The following is an 11,043-nucleotide window of genomic DNA, read 5'->3' as shown; positions in this document are numbered from 1 at the left end:
ATCTAAAGGTTTAGGTACCATGTTGGTCCATTTCTAGAAATAAGAGGATTTTCTTAAAAAGAAGGAAACCTTTCAGTCACTAATCAGGATTTTTTTTTTTAAGGAATCTAAAATCTTACTTCATTTTAGTTAAGGATTTCAGTCCTCTTTCCCCCCTGCTTATAATAATATGAACAAAGAGTGGAGTGGAGAATCCTTATTTTGTCCCCCTTTGTGATTAGAAAATAAGTGCCCTCCCAGACCACTATTAAGGAAGAAAGTATTTGCAGCACCTGTTCAAGAATGGAAGGGCAGACTTTATTCAGAACCATCATAAGTGTAAGGACCAGCACAACGTACTCAACTCAAAAAGCAAGAAGTGGGAATTTAAAGCCAAGAACCAGGGAAGGGGTCAGTGGGTAGAAAATTACTAAGAAGGTGGACGCCAGGGTGGGTCAGTCGCTCAAGTGTCCAACTCCTGATCTCAACTTAGGTCTTGATCTCAGGGCCGTGAGTTCAAGTCCTGTGTTGAGTTCTACCCTGGGCATAGAGCCTACTTTAAAAGAAAAAAAAAAAAAAATTACTAAGAAAAAACCTCCCTAAGAGGGGTCATGAAGGATACTAGCAAAACCAACCTGACGAGAGTCTTGCTGAAGACAGGTAGGCCAGGTTGACCAGCCGGCACCTGCAGGTGATCTGACCAGGTATCAAGGGCAGTCAGATATCGAGAGTGGGGGAGTCTGTGTAAACCAACTTAGCAGGATTTCTCACTAAAACTGGACATGCAGAAACAAACACAGAAGCCCAAAAGTCAAGAACTACTTGAGAACAGAGGTCAGAGGAGCCTGAGTAAAGTTTGGTCAAGGAAAGAATCTTTGTCACCAGACAGAAACGACGTGGGTGTCGGGAGAATCTCAGGCTGCTTCCGTCTCTGTCCTAATGCAGCTCTGTGACTGCAGGCAAGTCACTGTACCGCTGCGATCTTCCGTGTTTCTGACCCGGAAAATGAAAGGGCTGCTTTAGACAGGATTCAGGTTCTTATCTGCTTTAATATTTTGAGATTCCAGAAGAGGATTCTTATTCAGAGCCTCATTTCATCTTAAATAGGAGGACAGAATTAGAACTCAAAGTTAGAGGCTCAGTCAGTGGCTCTCTCCAGTGAAGCGCTCCTCATTTTGTCTGAACGTATGCTGGTCTTCCAAAGTGTCCCCACAAGGCGTTCTTCCTGGCCACAGACATCTCTGTTTAGACTTCTCCAGCACTATCCACCAACAAGAGACTTTCATGTTCCTTCAAGCTTAACTGTGGGTCAGTTCAAATTCAAGTATAGAATCTGACAACATCTATACTCTTGTTTCTGGAACGAATTGGTAGACTCTGAGGGAGGAGGCTAAGAGAAGGGAGTGATAAAAGCATGTGAGTGGAATTAATATCTTCATCGGCCTTGTGTGTAGTCTATGAATTGAAAAGCCAAAAAATCTCCATAATCCTCACTTCTCGATTGAAACTCGACAGAAAGGCCTGAATTCGTTGAGGCTAGGAAAATATGTCCACGAAACAAACTTCTGGCAAGCGATGATGACCGAACCAGAGGAATCACGTTTTGAATACTCAGTCTCTTCACAAAGGCCATGACTTCCTCACACAGTTTGTTTCACTGACAAATGTTCTCTCTCCTCAGACAGAGCTGAGCTAAAATGTGAGAAGCCTCCTGCAACTGGCACCACTTGGCTACTCAAGAGCACCTCTTGGCTACTCCACATTTCTGAAGAGACTGCCTGCACTTTCCCGGATGGATGCAGGATGCAGCCTCCATGAGGAGATGGAAGCCATTGTTCTCCTTCCCCCACAGCAGCTTCTTGAGCTTTTAGCTTAAATCATGTCTCTTTGAGGGCCTGGAGTTCCCTCTTCATTTCCCCATCAGCCCTCCCTAGCAGAGCACATCCCCTTTCCAAATAGCTCCCACCTTTGATCACTAATCTTCCCATCGGTTGTCAGTGAGCGGTCCATTCAACATTCCAATCTTGAAATCCTGATGAAGACAAATGAGAAATAAGCTCATTGTGAAACAGCGCCTGGTGCATTAAAGTCTCTCGATTCCCTTTGCTTCCCCTCTGCTCTGTAGGCCTGGATATAGAACCGAGACTGGGTTTCAGTGACAGATGGCAGAGGATAATCTTCCATTTTGACATAAAGTTAACCCTCAGAGGGGCTGGAAAAAGCTTTCTCTTGGAAAATCGGTGGTTTCATATTTCCATGCTTTTAACTAGAAAAAGCATCTTTCTGATTTTCAAGACAGAGAACATGCCTTTCAAGTGAGCCCACCCTGCAAAATGCTAAGACCCTCTCCATTTCATTTCATTTTATTTATGCTTCTGGGAGTGCATTGCGTGTTTTAATCAATGCTGATTTGACTGCATTTGAGGCTTAGTGATATATAAGAAGACGGGTCTATAAGGACATTCCAATAAACAAATTCCAGAAAAGCTGTCTTCCCGTATTATTTGTTGACATTTTTATAGAGGACGGAAGACTAAAGGAAATACATTACTGAAATTAATTGTCTAAAGTTGATAAATAGGGACTACACATGTGACTAAAAATATGTCTTTAGATCTTACACTGGCTAAGAAAGCACAGGTTGGTATCCAGACAAAGCATTTGTTTTATCCCGTGAACAAGTTCAGCCAGAGGGGGTTATGATTCTGTGTGTGAAGAGAGCTTGTACTAAGTGTTAGAGCAAAACAGGGAGAGTATCACTGAGACCAATAGCTTCCAACCTTAATCAACAGACGACAAAGAAGTCAAAAGACAAATTACCAGTAAGGCAAAAAACCCTGGGTGTTTTATGATCATTTAAGAAAAATAAGAGTGAAAAAAAAAAAAAAAGAAAAGAAAAATGAGAGTGAAGATGATTCCAGGTATGGTGGGAGAGAGAGGTCTAGCTCAGAAGGAAGAAAACACCTTGCCTGGGCAGGTATCTGAGCTAAGTCACAACACACTCAGGTATAAGCACTCACACTTGAATTTGGGGAAAAGCTGTAAAAGGAGAGTAATTCTTCAAGTGGCTTTCAATAATAGTGATGCCCATGCTCCTTCGTATGGCTCTGCAGAATGGTTATGATGGAGAACATACATGTTACACAGAGCAGGGTGGGGAAACCTGGATTCCATTAGAATCCTGAACAGGGGCAAGCCATGTCTGCATAAGTTAATAATCTCTCTCTCTCTCACTCTTTTTCTCTCCCTCCCTCGAATTGCTCTCCTACACTGAGCATCTGACCCTAGAGACCTTGAGGAGCAAGAATAATCCTTTCATAAAGAATGAGGGTGTGCAGTAGGTGGAGGGAGAGGCGCCCAAGGTTGAAATTTGGTTCTCCTGCCTCACACGCCATTGCTCTGACAAAGTAATTGCTGCTTCTGCTCCAAAGGAAGAGACTCTTCCTGGGCCTGAGGGATATTGCAATCATTATTAAAGGGGAAAAGCAACTGAGATAGCAAATAACAAAAAAGGATTAGCCGGGAAATAGAGGAGCTCTAAGACCCATAGCATGGCATTTTTCTCCAACATACTGACCATCATCACATCCCTGAAGATTTTCTTGAGTGTTCCCTTTTTCCGGGTAGTGACCCAAGACTGGAGACAATCCAACCTCCCTCCTAAGTTTTCATTATGTAGTTCCCCATTAAGAAAGGAGCTTGTCCTTGAAGCTCAGAAGATTGTGTTTACCTCTAGGCAGAAAAGTGATGAAGGACAACATCTTAACATGAAAAATAAACTCCATCCACTCATCCACACATTTCTCAAGTTTTTGTAAATGAATGTTTCTCACAGAGAAACTCCTAAGTGGTGTTTGGGACTTATAATATCATGGATACATTTTGTTATGAAAATTATCTTTTGAGTGCCATTGCAAGGACCGGACCACCATTTCCCACAATTTCAGCCCCCAAAGTAGAAACAAAACAAAACAAAACCCTCCAAATAACTAAGTCACAAATTTTGGATCCCACAAAAGTAGGAACTATCTGCACTCAGATTTAACAACCTTTAGGTGCTGGTGACAAAGGGAACAGTGCAGCCTAACTCAGAAGTGGCACATAATATCTTCCCATTTGCCCAAAACTAAGTTAACTAAATCAGTGACCTTGAAGATACAATGGTCAGTAGAGTAGTTGAGGTTGGAATCAGGTTTCAGCTGCCTAAGAATGAAGAAGGCAGGAAGGGAAGTTTTTCAGGAAGGAGAAAGGACAAGGCAGATCCAGGTAAAGTTCTTTAGGATGGGGCAGAATTCAGCAGACTCGGGAAACAGTTACTGTGGTATCGAACACTGGGTGGAAGGGTGAAGGCATATGGCTCTACCACTATCTCAAAAACGCACAAACTTGGGACTTCTGAGGACTACAGACCTAGCCTCTGGATTTACAGTTCTGCCATGAATTCACTATGCTAGGTTATCAGTTAAGACTTGACCTTGGGACTCACTCCATCAACAAATAATACCACATATAAAGAGGGTACAATATTATATTCCATAACAGTTGCCACAAGAAATACATGTGTAGGGCGCCTGGGTGGCTCAGTTGATTAAGCAACTGCCTTTGGCTTAGGTCATAATCCCAGAGTCCCGGGCTCGAGTCTCACATCGGGTCCCAGCTCCGCAGGGAGTCTGCTGCTCCCTCTGACGTTCTCCCTCTCATGCTCTCTCTCGCTCTCTCAAATAATAATAATAATAAATGTGAATAGCAATTAATACATGCATAACCTATATCAAGAAGATGCTTTGAAAGTAAATGATATGAAGTCAGCAGTCAGGAAATGCTGAGTGTTATTAGCGAAATGAGTGTTGCGTCTACTGCTACTACGTGCCACTGCCTACTAATGACATTATCCATTCTGGTCTTCAGAGTTCAAATGCTGGGGCTATGGGACCTGGTGTATGCAGGCATAGGGGGAACACAGTACTCTTACCAGCATGTCATCTTGGAAGCAAAGGAGTGATTTCAGGAAAGAAGAGGTCACAGGGGAAGCAGTGGAATAATAATGTCTCAATAATCGGTGATTATCTCGAGATAATGAATGCTTCTATGAGGCAGCAAGCATGGGGGAGGAGAGGAATGAAGTGATGAAAATGGCCCTAATTAGGTTTTCCTGTAATGGAGTTATGCAACAGTCTGAATTGGTCAGGTTAGAACACTGGGTAAAGATCCCTATGTCAGTAATGTGAGACCTCTCCTCTCTGAAAACATCTTTTATTTTGTAATTACTTTTTAAAGGTGGGTTTGTGTGAGCCTTGGAAATTCTCATTTTTATTTCTTTCCAACTTATTTTTGGCCTTCAGATAGCTGCTCAAAGTTAATGAAGTGGCAAAGTTATTCCTAGTAACCAAGAAATCGTTGAGAGAGGGGTGGGAGGTGGAAGGAACAGCAGCAAGTTAAGATAGCCTTCAGTCCTTCAAGCCTTGACTATAAACAACTTAAAAGCTAACACTTTGATCATGCTGAGTGCTAACATATGCCAGTGTTTTACATAAATAATCCTATGAAGTAGGTACTATCATCCAGGTTAACTGGCCCAGGACCCAGATAGGACGCGGCAAAGCCAGCATATTCGAACCTAGACCCAGTGTATTCACACTCCTAATATTGTGCTGTCTGGCTTCCTGGTGGGCCCTAACTGTGGGTGGCTTTGTATGACCAGCATTTGGTCCATGGAGCCTTCCCCTATGGAGGGGTCCCAATGGCAACCTGACACTTTGTTCTCCATGACTCTCACCCACCAACAGGCCATGTTTCTATTGCTGACATCTTCCCACTGCTGCCTGGAGTTGCAATTCTTATTATTTTCCTTAATGGAGATTAGAAGCTAAGGTCGTTGTATGTATTCAAATTAGAGCTGCTCAGGGGTACCTGGGTGGCTCAGTTGATCAAGCATCTGCATTCTGCTCAGGTCATGATGTCTGGGTCCTGGGATCAAGCTCCATGTTGGGTTCTCTGATCAGCAGGGAGTTGGCTTCTTTCTGTCCCTCTGTGCCCATGCTCTCTTTCAAACAAATTTTTAAAAAATTAAATAAATAAAATCTTTTAAAAATATTAGGGCTGCTCAGGGAAATGGACTTCCGTGAAGGCTTAAAAAGCAATCAGAAACCTTTTCTTTCTTTTTTTTCTGATAAAGGAGAGAGAGATTCTATTGTCTTGATCTGAGCAGCAAACTATTCTACCCTTGCTCAGCAAGAATAGGTTGCTAGAAATATTGCAAATTTTTTTCTTAAGATTTGGTGGGTGAATTTTTTTCTTGAAATTCAGTGGATAAACATGTCTTTAATTTTTAATACTCTTAACAAGAAAAAAAATTTTTTGTGAAAGTTAGATTATATATTTTATTTTCGTGGAAGTGTCTGGTATTTCTTATCACAAGTGAGATGATAAATTATTTAATGCAGGCAAAAAAGGGAGACAAGAAAGAAGGGCTGTCAGAATAGTAGGAATCCAATTCGAGGAATTTCAGCCCCCAGAGATGGAAGTCATAGCCCAACATTTCCCCCATCTTTTTTAGGGCATGTAAAATGCCAGATGAATAATGAAGAAGACTCTGAACAGGTAACATTGACTAAAAGGAGGGGACTCTTCCGTCCGATCACCTGGCTTCAATTCTGCTTCCATCACTTACTAGTGGATTGAATCTTTGTGCAGTTTACTCAGTTCCTCTGAGTGTCGGTTTCCCCGTCCGAATGAGGGATAAGCATGGTTCCAAATTCATAAGATTGTTGTGAAAATTTAATACAATCATCTATGTAAAGCTGCACAAGATAAATGCTAAATAAATATCAGCTATTACTATATTAATATTTAACTTACAGAGAGGTTTCTTAGCCTTGACACAACAGTTAGCATACACCAAATGTTCCAAAACAATAGAAAGGGATTTTCTCACGGTTCTGGAGTCAGAAATCCCAAGTCAAGGTGTTAGCAGGGCTTTACTTCCTCTGAAGGCTCTAAGGTAGACTCCTTGCTTGTCTCTTCCAGCTTCTGGCTGTGTCACTCCAACTCTGGGTCGTCCTCAATGGCCCACTACTCTGCGTGTCCTCTTCTCTGTCTCTTATAAAGACTCATGTCATTGGTCTTAAGGCCCATGTGGGAAATCCAGAATGATCTCAAGATCTTTTTTTTTTTTTTTAAAGATTTTATTTATTTATTTGACAGAGAGAGATCACAAGTAGACAGAGAGGCAGGCAGAGAGAGAGAGAGAGAGAGGGAAGCATGGCCCCTGCTGAGCAGAGAGCCCGATGCAGGACTTAATCCCAGGACCTTGAGATCATGACCTGAGCCAAAGGCAGCGGCTTAACCCACTGAGCCACCCAGGCGCCCTCCTCTAAAGATCTTTAACTTAATTCCACCTGCAAAGACTCTTTTTCCAAGTAAGTTCCCATTCACAAGGCCAGGGTATTAGAAGGTGGACACACCTTTTCAGGGGCCACCATTCAATTGGCTACAGGTGTCAGGCATGTCCTTTCAGGTCTCTTTCAGTTTTATTCTTATTCTGATCTTATACTGTTTCCTAAATGCTGAAGGGCCGGCCTTGACCCAAGAAGCACTTAGGCCAATGCAAATCAGAAACAATGGCAGCTGTGAGAGAGGTGCAGATGGAGACAATGGAGAAGGAGAGGCCATTATGGAAGGGAGAGGTAACTGAACCAGGCGGTGAGCACCATGTGAAGGTACAGGGATGGGAAAATAAACATTCCACATAGAAGAAACAGCAGAACAGACACAGAGAAGTGGAAGGCCATGGGGTATATATTTAAAATAGCAAAGGGCTTTTGCTTTAGAACAAGGGTCTGCAAACTATGACCTGTCCATCCCTCTGGTTTTGGCTGGCTCTGAACGAATGATGTTTTTCATATTTTTTTTTTTAGATTTTATTTATTTATTTGACAGAGAGAGATCACAAGTAGACAGAGAGGCAGGCAGAGAAAGAGGGAGGGAAGCAGGCTCCCTGCTGAGCAGAGAGCCCGATGCGGGACTCGATCCCAGGACCCTGAGATCATGACCTGAGCCGAAGGCAGCAGCTTAACCCACTGAGCCACTCAGGCGCCCCTGTTTTTCATATTTTTCAATGGTTGGAAAATACCCGTAGGATAACGAGAAGTTTGGAACATGTGAAAGTTATACAAAACTCAAATTTCAGGGACCACACCTAAAGGTTTATTGCAATCCAACTACCCTCGTTCATTTACGTATCCTCTATGGCTGCTTTTGTATGACAATGGCCGAGCTGAGCCAAAGAGCCTGACCATTTCCCATGGGACTCCTCACAGAAAAAGTGTGCTGACTCTTTCTTCAGAAGAAGTGTAAGGTGCATAAAGGCAAATACGGGAAAAGACAAGGTGCTGGTTCCCTTTACTCACTCAGCCTTTTGTAATAGTCTCTGTTTTCAAATTTGCCTCATTTTTTCCTGCTCATCTAAATATACTATTCTAGGGGCGCCTGGGTGGCTCAGTGGGTTAAACCGCTGCCTTCGGCTCAGGTCATGATCTCGGGGTCCTGGGATGGAGCCCCGCATCGGGCTCTCTGCTCAGCAGGGAGCCTGCTTCCTCCTCTCTCTCTGCCTGCCTCTCTGCCTGTTTGTGATCTCTCTCTGTCAAATAAATAAATAAAATCTTTAAAAAAATAAATAAATAAATAAATATACTATTCTAACTCTCTCAAGGCTTTCTTTGGTTGTTTGCTAAATTACCTCATGGCTGATTTTGCAATCTTCTTTAAGCTGTGGCTGAATCACAGCAGTTTAATGTATAACTTATTATACCCTCTAGGTAATGTATTTGGAATTTAGGAGACTCCAAAATGCAGAACTGTCCCCCACCCCCGCATCTACCCTCCCTGGGGAGATTGGTGGGACAGAGAGGATTTATTTGCAAACATGAGTCTTTCTCCACCCCCTTCATGATGCACCACTCAGGCAGCCAATTCTTCCAGCAACCAAAAACAAATTTAGTTGACTGTTATTTTCTTTTCGATTGGTTAAGGTGATAGCCATTTGCTGCTTAAATGCCCCTTGGGGGAAGCAAAAATGGCAGGAATTACCATGCAATAATTGTCAACCATTGAGAGTCGCGTCTCTGTGCCCCCTTTAGTTAATAAGGCAGCCCTGGTGGTGATCATGAAGATGGTGATTTTTCCGTGAAGGGGAAAGCAGCTCCCTGATGAACCGGAGCTGAGGCGAGAAATGGCAGAAGCAGTGTTCTCAAACTTCAGCATGGGCAAGATTGTCAGGGGGCTGGTAAAATGCGTTTTCTCCGGTGTCTAACCCAGGGAATCATGGGGCTTCGGTGGAACTCAGGACTCTGCAGCAATGAGTTAAAAAGGAGGAGGAAATGGAGGATACAAACTGCATCCCACAAACGAATCTTGGATATTTTGTTCTTCACCTGGTCCGAGAATCCCTCAGTCATTATAGTTACAGATATACTTGGGCATAACACAAGAATATAGACAGGGACATCGCTCTGAAAACTCTCCTATTCTCATGTTCTGTTTAACTACCTTTATTGGTCTCTAATCTAAGTAAGTTATCTAAATAATCTAAGTAAGTTATCTACCTAATCTAAGTAACTAGGTTTGGGAAAAGGGCTGCTCTTTGAAGGCTGGTGTTTATACACACAATGGAGTATTACTCAGCCTTAAAAGGAGGGAATTTCTGCCATATGTGATGGCGGAGATGAACCTTACAAAACATTACACTGAGTGGGGGCACCTGGACAGTGCAGTCTCAGCTGAGTGACCGACTCGGTTTCAGCTTGGGTGGTGATCTCAGGACCATGAGATTGAGCCCCACGTCAGCCTCGGCACTCAGCAGGGAATCTCCTTGAGTTTCTCTCTCCCTTGGCCCCCTCACCACCACCCACACCCTCACTCTCTCTAAAATAAATAAATAAATCTTTAAAAACAAACAAACAAAACATTACACTGAGTGAAAAAGCCAGTCACAGGAGACAAATTCTTCAAGACTCCACTTCTGTGATATCTAACATAGTCAAATGCATAGAAATCCAAAAGTAGAACAGTGGTGGTTGAGGGGAGCGAGGGGGAGAGATGGGGAGTTGCTGTTCAGTGTGTAAAGTTTCAGTCATGGAAGACGGAAAAGCTCTAGAGATGTGCTTATAGTTAACCATAATGCACTGTTCACGTAAACAGTTGTTAAGAGGATGGATCTTGTGTGTGTGTGTGTGTGTGTGTGTGTGTGTGCATGTGTTTACCACAATTAACACACACACACATAGGCAGTATAAACAGAGATTCGAACGGGAACTCTGGACAGAGGCTGCTTGACTGAAGCTCACCTCTCTCAGTAACACAGTAAACTTGGACAGGATCCTAATCTCTCCGCAGCCTAGTTTCTTCATCTGTAAAATGGGAATAATACCATTACCTATGTCTTGGAGTAGTTGTGAGCATTAAATAACCAAAATAGAGACTGGCCTGCAGCACATTTCAATAAATATAAGCACTTGTTGGAGAAATTCTATGTGCCCTCGTGTACCACTTAAGAATGATCTGAGCATTAGGAAATGTCATATTTATTTATTTATTTTATTTTATTTTATTTATTTATTTGACAGAGAGAAATCACAAGTAGGCAGAGAGGCAGGCAGAGAGAGAGGAGGAAGCAGGCTCCCTGCTGAGCAGAAAGCCCGATGCGGGGCTCGAACCCAGGACCTGGGATCATGACCTGAGCCAAAGGCAGCGGCTTAACCCACTGAGCCACCCAGGCGCCCCAGGAAATGTCATATTTAAATGAGTTATACTGGGGCGCCTGGGTGGCTCAGTGGGTTAAGCCGCTGCCTTCGGCTCAGGTCATGATCTCAGGGTCCTGGGATCGAGTCCCGCATCGGGCTCTCTGCTCAGCAGGGAGCCTGCTTCCCTTCCTCTCTCTCTGCCTGCCTCTCTGCCTACTTGTGATTTCTCTCTGTCAAATAAATAAATAAAATCTTTAAAAAAAAAATAAATGAGTTATACTGTTTAAAGATTTTATTTATTTGAGAGAGAATATGAGTAGAGTGA

At 43.0% G+C, this 11,043-nt stretch overlaps 1 long non-coding RNA gene across 3 annotated transcripts in view; it reads right to left on the bottom strand.

Annotated features, from left to right (window-relative positions):
- Positions 1 to 278: 278 nt before the first annotated feature.
- LOC125083687 (uncharacterized) overlaps positions 279 to 11,043 on the bottom strand; it is a 29,986-nt gene continuing 19,221 nt past the window's right edge. For 2 of the 3 annotated variants that reach the window (XR_007122341.1, XR_007122340.1), the window contains exon 3: positions 279 to 2,011. This is a non-coding gene — a long non-coding RNA (uncharacterized LOC125083687). The remainder of the gene's footprint in view (positions 2,012 to 11,043) is intronic. The other variant, XR_007122342.1, reaches the window with a different exon arrangement.

The sequence above is a fragment of the Lutra lutra genome, chromosome 13 (genome assembly GCF_902655055.1).
Source record: "Lutra lutra chromosome 13, mLutLut1.2, whole genome shotgun sequence".
NCBI classification, from domain to species: Eukaryota; Metazoa; Chordata; class Mammalia; order Carnivora; family Mustelidae; genus Lutra; species Lutra lutra.
Note: the sequence above shows the minus strand (reverse complement) of the source record. Positions and strands in the feature narration are given on the sequence as shown.